The sequence below is a fragment of the Camelus bactrianus genome, chromosome 7 (genome assembly GCF_048773025.1).
Source record: "Camelus bactrianus isolate YW-2024 breed Bactrian camel chromosome 7, ASM4877302v1, whole genome shotgun sequence".
Taxonomy (NCBI): domain Eukaryota; kingdom Metazoa; phylum Chordata; class Mammalia; order Artiodactyla; family Camelidae; genus Camelus; species Camelus bactrianus.
The window spans coordinates 9,691,780-9,707,279 of NC_133545.1; the positions used below are offsets into that span (position 1 = coordinate 9,691,780).

At 43.1% G+C, this 15,500-nt stretch overlaps 1 pseudogene; it reads left to right on the forward strand.

The window, feature by feature from the left end:
- The first annotated feature begins 1,328 nt into the window (after positions 1 to 1,328).
- On the forward strand, positions 1,329 to 7,470 carry LOC105071075 (kinesin-1 heavy chain pseudogene; annotated as a pseudogene).
- The last annotated feature ends 8,030 nt before the right edge of the window (positions 7,471 to 15,500 follow it).

Here is a 15,500-nt window from a genome sequence, read left to right on the forward strand (position 1 = left end):
CCTCTGTAGCAGCACTGGACTAGTTGCCTTCCCCAAAGCAGCTCAACTTCTAACACTGAGCATTTAGAATCATACAACAAAGGGGAATTCTGTACTGAAGTTATATTTAAGTTACTAGTGAAGAATATGAGTAAAGGTCAACTTTTGGACCTGCAAATAGTATTCTGGGTGCTGAGAGAAGAAGGGAGAAATAAAAGGGGATAAACGTGGAAAAGGTGGGGGACAAGCACGGGCATGCTCAGAGGGAGACTGGGAGTCCAGGAGGGACAGAGGGACAGTTGAGGCATTCACATACGTGGGGTGGGTGGGAGTTTGCAGGGCAGGAAAGCTGTTGGCTATTCACTGTTTATCAGGCAAGGTGCAGGTAGGCCACTGTGGGAGTTAGTTCCTATACATCCTCTCATTTCATCTTCCCATTAACTGATGAGATTGATAGTGTTATCTCTGCTTTACATGAAAATATTCAGATGGAAATGAATTTATCAAGCTAATAGGTGGCTAAATCACAAAGCAAAACCAAGCCTTCCCTTCTCCAAAGTCCAAGTTCTTTTTCTTCAGCATGTGATAAATTTTACCTGCCAGGAGTCCTAAACGTGTAACATCATTAATTTTCCTCCAGCAATGCAGAGAGCGTGGTGTACCCTGCTCTAAGCTAAATCGGGTGTGTTCCCCCAGAATTCTACGTGGGATAAACCATATTATCACACCTATAAAAGGAGACTGTCCCCTTAACAGCTGCATATGCCTGAGCGAGAGCAAAATTGACAGCTGGGTTTCACCAAAACTTTTTCCAACCAGATGACATCATTAAACAACCACAAAATTTCAGCACACCATTCTCCAAACCAAGCTGATAAAGGGCTAAGAATTTCGAATATTCCAGTATGTCAGATCCATATGGTATCAAATTATAGACTCTTTTCTGACCAATGGACTTTTAGCCAATCATGTGTAGATCCATGGGGTCATCCTGTTTTAGTCAGAGAGGAAGTTGTTTGCAATCATTACCCAGCATAACCACCCTGAAACCCTCCTCCTAGCAGACAAAGTCCCCTGATCCCCACTTCCACGAGCCCTACCTCAAGTTGATCACTTAGTGAAATTCTTCAGTGGTGTGTTCTCCCTCACCTGGCAAGCAAATAAATGAACTCAAGATTTTTTTTCTTTATAGTTAAGGTGGGCTTCGTTTTATAGGGTGACACCCGATTGCCCGTCCCCATCTTGACTGTGGAGCTAGGCTTCCAAACTGTTTTGCTCTTTTCTAAATTGTCAGCTTTCAAGAACAGTCAAGAATCCTGAATTTCTAGTATACGTTACCCTGATTGCACATGTCCAAGGCAATTCAGGGGACGTCTCAGCCGTACATCTTTAAGATGCTGGACTTCAATCAGGCCAGACGTATCCTGATTCCAATTATGTCTCAGAGTGGAAGCTGTGTTTTGAAAAGGGTTACATTAATTCCAAGGAAATTCCAAGGAATAACCTTTCCTGCACTTATTTCTTACAGACATCAGTCACAGAACCGCACCATCTGTGAAAGAGAGAGGAAAAACTACTGGCTATGAACTGTTTTAATGGTGGGATAATATCCCAGAAGGGAGCCAGCACCTGCTCAGCGTCTTTACTGATAAACAGAATGTGGAACACCTGCTAGACGGTGGCAGCTATTCTAGCCCAAGTTTTATTTTGGTTTTCTTATTTATAATTTCCAAGTTCCTCAAATAGGCAGGCCAATACTATCTGCCGAGAGCAAGACTGTGCACTGTGACAGGACGTTCACTCATTCAGCAAACATCTGCCAAGAATCTACTGCAAGTCAGGTACTGGGTTAGGCTGAGGGATGAAAATGTGAATACGATGTGGAGGTTATTACCCTTAAGAAGATGAGGAGATCTCAGTCAGGTGGAGAAGTCTAACTAAGGATCTCCATAGAAGTGTCGTGAGTACCTGATGGAGGTATATCATGAGTACTGCGGCAACCCAGAGGTAGCAACTAACACTGAGGTCCGGAAACGTTTAAAGAGGAATTGATGACGGCACTGAGTCTTAGAGAACAAGCAGAATGTGGCTAGATGCGGGATACATAGTCTTCCTAGGTGGAGAGAAGAGCATGTGTGATGCACTGAGAATCAAGAAGTTTGAACACAATCAAGATGTAGCACATATTTTGATTTACTAAGAGTGGGTGGATGCTGGGTTCGGGGTTGTCATGAGGTCAGCTTGCAAAGGACTGAGTAAGCTAAACTAAGGAGTCTGAACTCTATCCTGTAGGCAGCAGAGAGCTAACTGAAATGTATAAAGTAGCTTGTGGGCACTTCCAGCCAATATGGAGTGACAGACACGACCGGATTTACCCTACTATCATAAACAAGTCAAAACGATACAAAGTATATGAAACAATGACTTTCAGACGCTGGACAACAGCCAATGCAGGAGTCATTCCTGAGAAGAGAGAACACATGAGCTGAGCCTACAATTCCCCCAGCATATCATCTGGGGGAAATGTCTAGGTTGCTGAGCAGGGGTTGGCCCTTCTGACTTGAGGATATAGAGCTGAGAATTCAGGGGGACTAAGGTGGTTGGAATTCACTGGATAAAGTGCTAGAAGGGAAGCTCTACATGGAGAGGAGAGAGCCACACCTGTTGCGGAAAGATGTGTTACAGCTCAGTGTTACAATTCAGTGTTACAGCTCAGTTGTGACAGCAACCTGGATCCAGGTGAGAGACCAAGCAGCACTCGGAGAGTTGGAGAACTCAGGTTTATTACGCCAGCGAGCCCAGAGGAGTTAACACTCCAAGCTCTGGATCCGTCTGTAGGTTTACACAGGACGTTATAGGCTGCCAATTTTACACTTTGCAACATCATATGCAAATAAAGTATAACAGAAGTTGACCAACCAGGAACAAGCTTTGTAGAAATAGCCCAATCAGGAGTGAGCTCCATGCAAATAAAGTACTACAAATGGACCAATCAGAAGTTAGGGAAGTGGACCAATCAGGAGTAAAGGAAATAACCAATCAGAAGCAAGCTCAGGGAGCCTCTGGGCCAGGAGAGTAGTGGCCCTGCTTGGGGGTCCTGCCGTTTTTTTATGGGGCTTCCCACCTCACACCGAGAGGAGAAAACTGCAGAAGAGACAGAGACAGAGAGACAGAGAGAGACAGAGAGAGTGTGAGCCAGAGAGAGAGCCAGAGATCTGCAGGGGATTCCCCGCAAATCCCCAGCTGAGTACTGATCACTGCATTGCATGGGGAAACTAGCCTAGGTGGGAAATGAACCAATGAAAAGAAAAGGTAAAACAGCCACTGGGGCTCACACAGTGCTGGCGACTATCTGTATTCCTACAAGCCGGAGTGGAAGAACCTTGCAAAACATGATGCATCAGGTACTCAGAAGGGCCCTGCCTCAGTAGTGGGGAAAGTTAGCCTTAGACTGAAGGCTTCTCTGGTTCTATGTAACACAATTTCAGAGTGAGTCTTGAAGGGATTAAAGTGTTTCCAAATAACAGAACACAGAGCAAGGCTCAGGAATAAATTAATATGTGTGTGCATATATACATACACACACATATATGCACACACACTCATACACACACACACACACACCCTTGTTGTATATATAGGAGATACAGATTTAGACACTTCTATCTATATACATATCATCTATACATACAAGGTAAAATTCACAATGTCTGACATTGAATACATTTCTAGACATGCAAAGAAGCAGGAAAATATGCCTCATAATTAGAACAAAGCATATTGAGAGAAACAGACCCAAAAATAATAGACAAGAAAATTCAAAGTTATATACTTATATTCCATACATTCAAGAAGGTAAAGAAAAATATGTGCATGTTAAGGAAAGACATGGAGGATATGAGACCCAAGTCAAACTTCTAGGGATGGAAAAAAAATCAATGTTTTAGATGACAGTGTTTTAGATGAATGGAATTAACTGTAGACACTAAAGAAGAAAAGATTAGAAAACTTTTAAGACATAGCAATAGAAACTCTCCAAAATGTTACATACAGAAGAAATAGCCTGTTAAAAAAAAAAAAAAAAAAAAGCAGCATGTAAAGCATCAGTGAACTGTAAGACAACTTCAAAAGGCTAAGCATAATTTGTGTCCCCTAAGAAGGAAAGAGAAAAAAGGGGAGGCAGAAGAAAAATTTGAAGAAATAATGGATGAAAACTCTCCCAGTTTGATGGGCACTATGAATATACAAATCCAAGAAGCTATATGAACCCCAAGCACAAGACATACTAAAAAAAAAAAAAAAAATACATTAAGGTACATGATAATCAATCTGCTTAAAACCAGTCATTAAAAGAAACTCTTAAAAACAAAACCCAAAAAAGTCCCCCCGGGGTCCCCACCGCCCCGCCCACCCCCGCTGGGGAGCGCCCACCCCCGCGAACCCTGCGAGCCCGGCGCTGCCCGCGTCCTCCAAGCCTGAGCGGCAGGGAGTGACTCCCAGCCTCCGGCCCCGGTGGTGAGGAAGGTGGTGGACCCGGCCGAGTGCAACATCAAAGTGATGTGTCGCTTCAGACCTCTCAACGAGTCCGAGGTGACCCGCGGTGACAAGTACATCGCCAAGTTTCAGGGAGAGGACACGGTGATGATCACGTCCAAGCCTTGTGCATTTGACCGGGTGTTCCAGTCAAACACATCTCAAGAGCAAGTGCATAATGACTGTGCGAAAAAGATTGTTAAAGATGTACTTGAGGGATACAATGGAACCATATCTGCGTATGGACAGACCTCCTCTGGGAAGACGCACACAATGGAGGGTAAACTTCATGATCCAGAAGGCATGGGAATTTTTCCAAGAATAGTGCAAGATATTTTTAATTATATTTACTCCATGGATGAAAATTTGGAATTTCATATTTTGAAATTTATTTGGATAAGATAAGGGACCTACTAGATGTTTCCAAGACCAGTCTTACAGTTCATGAAGATAAAAACCGAGTTCTGGGTGCACAGAGCGTTTTGTATGTCGTCCAGATGAAGTTATGGATACCATAGATGAAGGAAAATCCAACAGACATGTAACAGTTACAAATATGAATGAACATAGCTCTAGGAGTCACAGTATATTTCTTATTAATGTAAAACAAGAGAACACGCAAACAGAACAAAGACTGAGTGGAAAACTTTATCTGGTTGATTTAGCTGGTAGTGAAAAGGTTAATTAAACTGGAGCTGAAGGTGCTGTGCTGGGTAAAGCTAAGAACATCAACAAGTCACTTTCTGCTCTTGGAAATGTCATCTCTGCTTTGGCTGAGGGTAGTACGGATGTTCCATATCGAGACAGTAAAATGACAAGAATCCTTCAAGACTCCCTAGGAGGGAACTGTCCAACCACTGTCGTCATTTGCTGCTCCCTGTCATCGTACAATGAGTCTGAAACAAAATCCACACTCCTGTTTGGTCAGAGGGCTAAAACAATTAAGAACACCGTGTGTGTCAATGTTGAGTTAACTGCAGAACAGTGGAAAAAGAAGTATGAAAGAGAAAAAGAAAAAAATTAGACCCTGCAAAACACCATTCAGTGGCTTGAAAGTGAACTCAACCAATGGCGTAATGGAGAGACAGTGCCCGTTGATGAGCAGTTTGACAAAGAGAAAGCCAACCTGGAAGCTTTTGCAGTGGACAAGGATGTCACTATTACCAACGATAAACCAGCAGGCACGATTGGAGTCACTGGAAACTTCACTGATGCTGAAAGAAGAAAGTGTGAAGAAGAAAATGCTAAATTATACAAACAACTGGATGACAAGGTAGCTGTCTGGTTCTCCTGGCACTGCTTGCTGAGAAGACTGTCTTTTCTCCATTGTGTATTCTTGCCTCCTTTGTCATAGATTGACTATAAGTGCATGGGTTTATTTCTGGACTTTCTATCCTGTTTCATTGATCTGTGTGTTTGGTTTTGTGCCAGTACCATACTGCTTTGCGTACTGTAGCTTTGCACAGCTAAGGATACCATCAACAAGATGAAAAGACAACCTACAGAATGGGAGACAATATTTGCAAATGATGCAACTGACAAAGGACTAATTTCCAGAACATACAAACATCTCATACACATTAATAGCAAGTAACCCAGTCAAAAACTGGGCTGAAGAACTAAATTGACATTTCTCCAAAAAGATATCCAGGTGGTCAACAAGGACATGAAAAGATGCTCAACATCACTAATTGTTAGAGAAATGCAAATGAAAACTACAATGAGATATCACCTCACACCAGTCGGAATGGCCATCATTAAAAAGTCTACAAACGATAAATGCTGGAGAGTGTGGAGAAAAGGGAACCCTCCTTCACTGATAGTGGGAATGTAAATTGGTGCAGCCACTATGGAGAACAGTATGGAGGTTCCTTAAAAAACTAAAAATAGACTTCCTGTATGATCCTGCAATCCCACTCCTGGGCATATACCTGGAGAGAAATATAATTCAAAAAGATACATGCACCCCAGTGTTCATAGCAGCACTATTTACAACAGCCAAGACATGGAAACAGCCTAAATGTCCATCGACAAATGACTGGGTAAAGATGTGGTATATTTATACAATGGAGTATTTCTTAGCCATAAAAAAGAATAAAATAATGCCATTTGCAACAACATGGATGGACCTGGAGATTGTCACTCAAAGTGAAGTAAGCCAGAAAGAGAAAGAAAAATGCCATATGATATTCCTTGTGTGTGGAATCTTGGGGGGAAAAAAAGGATACAAATGAACTTATCTACAAAACAGAAACAGACTCTCAGATATAAGAGAACAAACTTATGGTTACCAGTTGGTAAAGGGGGTGGGAAGGGATAAATTGGGAATTCAAAAATTGCACCTCTTGGGGAGTGATGGAGATGTTAGCTATCTTGATTGTGGTGGTGGTTTCACAGGTGTACACATCTATCAAAATTCATCAAATTGTACCTCTGAAATATGTGTAGTTTACTGTACAGGAACCATACCACAATAAAGGTGTTTAAAAAAAAAGGTAAAATGATGACTATTCAGACATATAAATACTGAAATATTTATCACTAGATTTTTACCACAAGAAATGCTAAAGGACCATTGGCAGCAACCATGGATGCTCCTGGAAAATGTCATTCTAAGTGAAGTAAGCCAGAAAGAGAAAGAAAAATACCATATGAGATCGCTCATATGTGGAATCTAAAACAAAAACAAAAACAAAAACAAAAACAAAACAAACAAAGCATAAATACAGAACAGAAATAGACTCATAGACATAGAATACAGACTTGTGGTTGCCAAGGGGGTGGGAAGAGAGAGGCTGGGATTTCAAAATTATAGAACAGATAAACATAATTATACTGTACAGCACAGGGAAATATACAAAAGATCTTATGGTAGCTCACAGAGAAAGGAATGTGACAATGAATATATATATGTTCATGTATAATTGAAAAATTGTGCTCTACACTGGAATTTGACACAACATTGTAAAATGATTATAAATCAATAAAAAAGTTAAAAAAAAAAAAGAAATGCTAAAGGAATTCCTTTAACATGGAAAATGACAAAAGATGGCAATCTGTTCTTTCCAAAGAAATAAACATTTATTAATGGTAAATATGTAAGCAAATATAAAATACTATTTTTCTTATTTTAAAAATATTTTTTAAAGATATGGACTGTTGAAAGCAAAAATAATAACAATGCATTGTGGGTCTTACAGCATATGCAGAAGGGAAATGTAAAACAACAGTACAAGGAATGGGAGGGAAAACAGAAATAACACACTGTGGTTCTTACATTTTTGTGAAATGGTATGACGTCACTTGAAGGTAAATTGTGGTAAGTTAGACATGTATGCCATCACCAAAAAGTAATATTATAAATCAATATTATTTTAATAACTACAAATGAGATAAAAATGAATCATAAAAACACCCGATTACTCAAAAATAAGGCATAAAAGAGGAACCAAGAACAGATGTGATGAGTAGAAAGCATACAAAAAAATAGCAAGAGGACAGATTGAAACCCACCCCATATCAAGCATCAAATGTAAATTACATTATATGTAAATGGCCTAAACACCCTAAACAGAAGGCAGAGATTGGCGTACTTGATAGAAAACAAGATTCACCTATATGCTGTCTACAAGAAACCCACTTTATAAAGTTGTTTGTGCCCATCTCTGAAGAGGGCACCAGCCCCAGCAGGCTGCAGCTTTCACTCTTGCTTCTCCTCTGAAAAGCCATGGCTTCTGGTGAATATGGACTTTACAAAAGAGGCAGGCCATGTCTCACTGTTCTTTACAACAAGCACTAAAACACCATATTTTATCCCTGGCTTCTGGCTTCTTCAGTTCTCAAAATGGCCAACACCTTCCGGAAGCGTTCCAACTTAATGGCCTTATCAAATCCTGTTACATGTTGGGTTATGAATGACCAGAAACTGCAATTTGTGCCATGAATCTGATAATCTTTTTTTCTCCCTCCCAACGGGAAAATCTCATGTCTTTAGTTCATTCATTCATTGGACAAAGAGTTAACATTTATAAGCCAGCCACTATCTGTTGTATGCACAGGTATGTATTGGTTAAACAAAGCAGTGTACCCATGGAGCTTAAAATACAGTAGACAGTCTGTAAACAAAAACATATGATCACATGTTGTGTTAAGAGTAGTAATACAATCAGTGGAGAGGGCATAGCTGAGTGGTAGAGCACATGCTTAGCGTGCCCAGGGTTCTGGGTTCAATCCCTTGTACCTCCATTTAAAAAATACTACGTAATTAAGTAAATAAAGGAACTTAATTACCTCCTACTCCCCAAAAAAGAAAAAAAGTGAAAAAAAAAAAAAACTCTAGAAAAATAGGTCATAAAGAAGTAGTACTAAAAACAGAAAGAAAATACTAGGAGGCAGGTATTAAGTAGATAGCGTGGCCAAAGGACTCCTCACTGAGAAATAACACGTAAACCGGGACCTGAGTAGGAACTGGCCAGAGCGGCCCAGAGCTTCCCGGCACAGGAACAGCGTATGTAGAGACCCGGGGACAGAGGAACTTACAATGCCTGAAGGACAAGAGCAGGCACCTGAGACGAAGCAGGAGCAGTAAACTGGAGCCACATCGTGTAAAGCAGTAACAGGGCACTTCCACTTTCCTCTAAGCACAACGGAAAGTCAGTAAAGCATATAAACAGAACAGCGACATGTGTGACAACTAAGGCTGTCTCGCTCTCCCTTGCAAGTCTGTGGGGGCAGCACTAAAAGCAGGGACATAAACTGAGGAAGCTGTCACTAAGGAACAGGCAGGAGAGGAGAGGGACCTGGATCAGAGTGGTGACGATGGAGAGAAATGAGAGGACCTGAGATGCATTTTGGAGGCTGGACTGGCCGGAATGTTTTGGCAGTTTATACGCAAGCGGTGAGGGAGTGAGTGGAATTAAGCATGAGTCTAACGGAGTGGCTGACTCAAAGGGAGGACCAGAGGTGTTACAAGTTTCAGGGTGGAAATCAGAAGTTCAGTTTGAGAATCAGAAGAGTCTGAAAGCCATCAGTGTTTGCCTTTGCTCGTGAGCCCAAGTCATGTGGACCTTGGAGCAGTACCTCTAAGAGGTCAGCTCAGAAATTAGATCTCCTGACCAAAGAAGATGGATCTCAGAATGTCTGGAACATCTCTGATCCCCAATATGAGTTTCCTCTTCTCTGCTGCTTTTTTCTCCCACCCCTTGGGACTGCTCTGAATGACACCTGACTGAACTCCAGGTGGCCCAGTCCAGGCCCACACTCCCTTGCATCAATCTTACAACACACGCAGCAACCCAGTTACAAGACAGAGACAGTCAGACGCCTTTTGCAAGCTGAAGACTGGGTTTAGCAGCCCATCCAGTTCCGTTGCTCCCTTGTCTTTCCAGCAAACTGCGAGCGTGACAGGTTTGGCAGGTCTAATTATTCTCGGGTAATCAATCTAGTTTCTATCATTTCATCTCTCTGCCTCACTAAACGCACACCTAATATTTCACCATCCCCTCCTGCACGCAAAGGAAGTTGCTGCTAGCGTCTCACCTACACAGGTGATCATGCCCTTGACTGAGTATCAAGCAAAAGGAGACATTTCAAGACAGAGGCAGGTCATCTTCAATTCCAAAGACCTGAGACTGTCACTCTAATGTTAGGGGACCTGAAAGCTTGGTGCCGCCAAAACAAGAGGGGCCTGCTGACCATGATGTGACCCTGCCTTTCACACTATTTACTGGAGCTGGAGGATACCTGGGTCACGGGAGACAAGAAAAGCCCAGGGGGATCCACGTCCTCAAAGCACTAGAAGAACAGTGAGGAGCACGCTCTGGCCACAAGGCAGAGCTCTCTTCCTGTACGCTGACGGCCCCTGGCAGAGAACTTTCTCCTGGGAGCCCCGACCCTACACCCAAACACCAGAAAAGTCTGTCAAGCCACTGGCAGAGATACAGTCCCAGGATAGCGACGGAGAAAAAAATCTTGTTCAGGGAATCTTCCAACTCTCAGCAGAGCTGCCCTGCTGGCCTGTCCAGCTTAGGATCTCAGAATTCCAGGCCCCTCCCTGGTGGAAACACTGTAACTGTGTACTTGCCAGCCTGTCTCTGGGCAATGAACAACTTTGTGGTTCCTCATGGGTTTGGGACTGAAAAAAAGAAAAACACCACAAACAACATAGGCCAGATCAATTACCAACTGGAAGAGATTTTTTTTTAAAGTCTGTTAAAAGTAAAAAAAAGAATTAGAAGCTTTATTTCAAATTTCCTTTTAAATTAAGAAAATGTAAGGCTTCAAATTGAAAGTTTTTGCCAACAGGTGGAGAATAAATTACACTGTGGCCACACAATAAATTCTGAAGATTGCAATAATAATGGACTGTGCTTTTCACAGTACACTGTGGGCGGGGGGAGAAATGCTCAAAATTATATACGGAGAATCATCACAATCATGTAGAACATGTACAAACACAGTAACAGCAAAAACACTGTAAGGATGTGCACCAAACTCAATACCTGACAACGTTCGATGGAAAATTTTTTGTTTGTTTCTAATCATTCTGTATTTACCAACATTTTCCTGATAAGTTTGCATTCCTATTATAACAGAGATGTAGTTATTTTACTTTTGAAACAAATTAGATATAAATTTCTCTACTTGCCTCTCTAAGCCCCTTTTAAAGAAACAGATATAATTTACATCTAGAAGTTTTAAAAATACGGTCAACAAAAAGTTAGGGGTCCTGCTCTACACAAAATACCATTTCTGTGAATTAAATTTACTGAGTCCAAGAGAATTGAACATGTGGTCAGAACACTGGGATTAATATATACACATGCACATATATTTACTTTTTATGTTGAGATAATTGTAGGTTCATATGAAGTGTTAAGAAATAATACAGAGATCCCATATACCCTTCCCCCAATAGTAACATCTTGCATAATTCCTGTATAATATCACACCAGGAAATTGACATTGGTACAATCCACACACCTTACTCAGATTTCACCAGTTATACACACACTCATTTGTGCGTTTACATGTGTATATACAGTTGACCCTTGAAGAATGTGGAGGTTAGGGGTGCCAACCCTCTGCACAGTCAAAAATCCATGCATAACTTACAGCTGTCCTCTGCACCTGTGATCCTTCCCTATCTGAGGTCCCGTATCTGCGGATTCGACCAACTATGGATCGTGTAGTGCTATAGTATTTATTACTGTAAAACATCCACGTAATAGTGGACTCGTGCAGTTCAAACCCCTGTTGTTCAAGGGTTAACTCCATTTAGTTCTATGCAACTTTATGTCATGTGTAGATGCTTGTGATCAACCCTACAGTCAAGATTCAGCTCAGTCCCATCATTGTTTCTCCCTTATGTAGTCACAGCCACGGCCACTTCCCTCCCTCCCTCCCTCTCCTGCTCTCATTCCTAGCAATGGTGATCCGCTGTTGGTCAACGAACAATTATCCATCCCCATGTGCCAACCACTATGCCAAGCACTGGAGGATCTTGATTCAAATATAAATGACATAAACAGGAAAGCCTCGTGGTTAGCAGTATGGGCGGGGACCAGACTAACTGGGTTCAGAGCTCGGGTGTGCCACTTACCAGCCCTGTGACCCTCGGCAAAGCACTTAAGCTCTCTACATCACGATGTCTTCTTCAATAAAATGTGGCTAATAATAGACTCTTCCAGGGTTGCTATGAGAATTCAATGAGCTGATGTTAATCAAGCAAGTAGAAAGTGCCTGGCACCAACTGATACACGGTAACATGTAAGAACTCACCATCCAGTGGGGAACACACGAAGCTTCTCATCAGGTCAGCCTACGTTAAGCGACATAAACCCAGCACAGTGGGAGGACGCTGGAAGGAGCAGCTCGTTCTGGCTGCGGAAAGCTCCAACAGGCTTCCCAGGAAAGGGAATATGCGGGCTGGGCTTTGAAGTATGAATAAGACTTAGACAGAAATCACAGGGACAGGACGATGCTTCGTGCCTACAAAACAATGTGATGTGTGGCCCTGAGGCAGGAGAAGGCAAGGGCCATTCTGAGGGAGCACTACGAGGAGGTCAGAACAAGAGGAGACTGTCAGCAGATGGGAGGCGCTGGAGTGGGGGTGGAGGAGGAGGAGGAGGAGAAGCGGCCACAGATGAAGTCTGAGGGAAGGTGGGGCCAGGTTTTGAGCAGGTCTGGAAAGCTGTGCCAGAATTCGCACTACAGCTGTGCCCCCTGGAGAAGCCCAGAATGGAGCAGAAAGAAGGAAGACGGCTTCCGAAACAGAGGTGCATCGGGACAGGGCTGGAGTCGAAGGGAGAGTACTTTGTAATTACAAAGCACGAGCAATGGGGATTCGTCATGCCTGCAGCTGACTCGAAACTAGTGGCAGCAGCTGTGTGGCTTAAACACTGTCGCTATTCTTGTGAGACACATAATGTCTTAAGAGTCTGGGGCACAGGGATTGGAAGCCATCAGGCTCTCCCAGGCCAGAACCTGTTTTCCCCTTACCAGGGCAGTTTCTACTTAAACCAGGTGTTCCCAATGCCCTTCACCGGCAACCTCCGACTAGCCTTTCCCGGAGTTTCCACAGGAAGACGCTGGGCAGAGACTCTGGCAGTTCCCAGTGTATCTCTGGGTCATTGGCACCATCAGCTCTATCATTCTGAGCCCCCAGCGTTTATCTGATCATCCAGCCAGCCTCCTTCAGGCTCAGGACGTCGTGATCCCTGGTCCTGCCAGGGGCTCTGGCTTCTCTTGGCCCCAACCCCACCGGTGCTTCTCACCCAGGGCCATGACTTCCCTTGATCTCCCTCCCCAGGGCCTACACAGATTCCTGCCTCTCACAATTGTATTCTTGCCTTCTGGTCCCAGGACTCCCAACGACCTGTTGCCACCAACACACAGGCGTGGCATGGAGGACAAGAATGAATTACCTCTATTTCTGCTTTGAAAGTTTTTCTCACTCAATCTCACCTTCTTTTGGTTATTTTTCTCTTCATAGAGACAGAGGGAGGAAGGCTTCTTTCATTTGCTTAAACTAATTGTATCGTTAACTCTACATGGACTAAAAAAAAGATTAATTCTATTCTCTAGTAGCTTCAGACCTGTTCCTTTTTGCTGTCATTCTCCAATCTATGCGAAGAAAAAGATGTTGGAATAAATGACTCTTGCCAAGAGGGTGGAGGCGGTGGTTTATAGTTTTGCCCTGAAAACTAAGGAAGCCCTTCCAACACCTCCCCCTCAAAAAAAACACCTTCCCTCTAAACGAGACTGAGTTATAGAACGTGCCTGAGGATCACACAGGTGACGTGCAACAAAACAAGACTCAGAAATAAGTATCTCCAAGAACCCCTAAGACAATTCCTTTTCGTCTTCCCTATAAAGAGCAGTCTCCCTTCCCGACCTCCTTCCCTGGATGTTGACCCATGAAAAGACAGGACTCTTAACAGAGCACATCATGAACACAACCCCTTCCCAACCAAATGCGTCAAGACGCTCTCCTGGGCCTTCTTAGACCAAATTCACTTGCAGCCGTTAAATCAAATTTTCGTATAAACAAACACACAAAAAACGGTATCATGAAAAGCCACAAAACAACCAGGCAAGAATATCAAACTTGAGGAAGGGAGGGAGGGAGGGAAGGGGCAAGAGAGGGCGAAAGGAAGAAAGAAAACTTCGATTTCCCTCATGTCACGCCCCAGCACAACAAATCCAGTGATTTCTGTGGTTAGAAAATGCCAACACCTTCAGTTCCTGGAGTCTCACAGCAAACCCTTTTCTACAATTAGACTCTGTATCTTTCCAAGTTTTATGTAAGGGTGGTGGCCAGTCTACAGGTGATTGAAGTCCCTGCTCTTCTGCCCTTCACCCAGGCAGGGGGCACCCAGACCGTGAGAGGAAATACAACATAAATGATGGCAGGGAAGGATGATTTATTCTTCATTTAATGAGATAGGATCACCCATTAAGAAATTAATAGTGCCCTGCTTCTCACTACAGCGGACAACTCAGTTAAGGACAAAAGGTCATTTCCTTCCCCCCAAGCAGGCCCCCCCACCCCCTTCCCCCACTCCCGTCCCCAGGATGGTTTTAGTTGACTTTGTTTTTGAAGATCTAAGGGTATCTCAGACTCTAACGTGAATAAAAATCACCTGAGGGGCTTGTTACAATTTGTAGGTGGCTCCCTGGACCTACCAATTAAAATTTCTTGGGATGGGGCCTGGAAGCCATGTTTTAAACAAATTTGTTAAGAAATTCTGATCCAGGGGGTTTAAGAAACTCTTTGAAAAACACTAGCTCAAAAAAGACGATAAAACTAGAATACCTGGGTGTCGGAAGCTGGTGAGCTGAGACTTCAGAGGAAAAAAGACCCCTCTCCCAGTTAGAGAGCATGGTTTTTATGACAGGGGCAAGCAGGGGCCACCACAGGGTTTAAGCAGGGCTGTGACCTGCTAAACTTGCCTCTCCTTTAACCCTCAGCTCTCAGCTTATCACTGTTTCCAAGAAGGCCTTTCCCGCCCCCACCCCCAGCAGAGGTACCCGCTCCTCTGTGCATTCTAACTCGCCACTGACCTCATGAAGGGACACTGTCCACTGCCTTCTGTCATTGTTCTAATCCCCTCCCTGCCAGTAAGCTTCTGCAAGCAAGGAAGTGACTTGTGCACAGTGCCAGACAGTCGGTGTCCTATAGCTGTTTAATCAAGCAGACCATTGCATTCCATGTGGTGCTGACTTTTCACACAGAAATCGACTTCAGTGCACGCCCCCCCCACCATTCCTTGCTCACATGGCCTAGAAAACTTCACCTCTAGCTAATACTGGGCCGTATTTCTAAACCCCTCATTTATCAGGCAACATTGGTTTCATAGGAATCAAAATGAAACATCAGATGCCTGGAATTCTGATGACCTTGTCAAACGGAGTTAATTCATTTACATTTTTACGTTTCAGAAAGAACTAAAGCTCTTACAACTCTCCAGAGTTCACAGGTGTAGACC